Raw genomic sequence first — 2,118 nt, 5'->3', positions numbered from 1 at the left:
TGCATATGGTGGCTATTTAAGAACTTATGTGTGCATTCTACAATATTTGTCTGTTGGAGCCCTGGGAAAAATACAAGACTCTCTGAACCCATGAACTGCTGCCTATCATCTTCTGACATCTTAACTTAAATATGTGACTTAGTTGATACCATTCCATCTTCCTGTACTTAAGTGGAGAATTTTGTCTTTACCACAGATGTATACCAAGACTGAGATGTTTGGATAAAAATGTATATATATTTGGTTCCTGTTATTTATATTGCAGGCTTTTGTGTATTTAACTTGCTGTTTGGACGGTCTTGCCATTTGGATCACTGGTCTTATATCTATTGGCCTTGACTAAATGGTTATTTTATTATTGTACATATGTTTGTTCATCAGAATAGCTGTAATAACTACCACTATTCAATAAAATTACAAGCGTTCTAAAGTTTTTATTCCTGTCAATGTTGTGGATTTATCCTTCTGGGTCAAAGTTTCTAAATTTTGCTTCAAAAGTAGAAACTGGGACTGGAGAGATGGCTTGGTGGTTAAGAGCACTTACTGTTTTTCCAGGGGACTTGGGTTTGATTCCCAGCAACCATATGGCAACTTACAACAGCCTGTAACTCCAGTCCCAGGAGGACCCAATGCCTTCTCCTAGCCTGCAAGAATACTGTATACACATGGTGCACAGACATACAGTCGGGCAAATGCTTGTACACACAATTAGTTAATCAATTAATTGAATAAATAAATAAGCTTTCCAAAAATAATTGATGTATTTTCTGTGTGTGCACACCTACACTTTATTTATTTACTTTGTACACATAGGGGTGTATAAGTGGTGGTAAGTTAGTCCACAAGAGTCTGAAATAAAGGGATATCAAATATTTGTTGGGGAACACTCATGAATAACAATAAGGTAGAGAACCACCTTGGTCCTATGCCCTGGGGACACTGGAAGCTACATTCAGATCTCCAACCACTACACAAGAGAACTAGCGAGACCTGTCCTCTCCCTTATGCGCGATCATGTCCACACACAGAAGCCACCACACCCTAAGGCTGGTACCCAAAAACTATTGACAGAAAGGAATTCCCACAACAGGGAAGCGTTTGCCATGGTGCTTGTGTGAATGTCAAAAGACCGTTTTTGAGAGTCTGTTATCTCCCTCAGTCCTGCAGATCCCAGGGAACAAATTCAAGTTGGCAGGCCTAGCTGGGACTATTTTTACCCACTGAGATAACTCGGGGGAGGCGGAAAACTTTACAAGTAAGCAAAATCAATGAGGCAAGCAGATCTGATCTAAACTGGGAAGAGTGAAACTGGACTTCAGTCATTTCCTTTAAACGCTTCTGTTAGAGAAAAACACAACTGAACCTCAGGGCCAAAAAGAAACTTGAGATTAGCCAATAAAGGGAATTTTCCAGGGAACTCTGCAAGCTGTTCTGTTTGCCTTTGGGACACTATATAAAGGCTTCCCTTGGCTGGGGAGCATCAGCACTTTCTACCTCTTTTAGTTCTGTGTTCTACAACTGAGGGGCTGATTTCTACTCAGCTCAACTTCTTTAAAAGAATCTTCCTTTATTCTAAACTTTAAAGGACATAGAAGAACCAAGCAGGGGATCAGTGGGTGCCAACTTCAGGAGGCCTTCTGTAAGTCTTTTGATTTATAAGGGGAATTTCTCGGTGGGGTGGCTGCCCTTGGGAGGGATTCAGCCCAGTTTGCTGGTCTTAGGAAGAGTAAATGCATACATCTGATTTCAAAACCTGAATGAAAATTCAGGTACTGTGCAGAGGTAAGATTCCCATGGGAGACAATGATTTCTTTGAAGAGTGGATATCTCTCTGTGTCCACAGAGCTACGTTATGGACTGGGGTATAGGAAAGGAGAGACACTGATTGCTCAAGGGGAGGTGGGTCTTGCTCTAGAGGTTGTGCCTGTCATTGAGCTCTTTGTGTCCCCTATAATTGCAGTCCTTCCATCTGCACAACCAACCACACAGCCTCTCCCTCATTCCCATCCCTCTTGTGTGACACGATCACCATCCCCCACTCCTTTCCTAAAGTCTGCCCTGCCACACTGAAATATAGTCACACACCACACACACCAATCCTCTCCAGACACACACACA

This window comes from Microtus ochrogaster, unplaced genomic scaffold, assembly GCF_000317375.1.
Source record: "Microtus ochrogaster isolate Prairie Vole_2 unplaced genomic scaffold, MicOch1.0 UNK56, whole genome shotgun sequence".
NCBI classification, from domain to species: Eukaryota; Metazoa; Chordata; class Mammalia; order Rodentia; family Cricetidae; genus Microtus; species Microtus ochrogaster.
Note: the sequence above shows the minus strand (reverse complement) of the source record.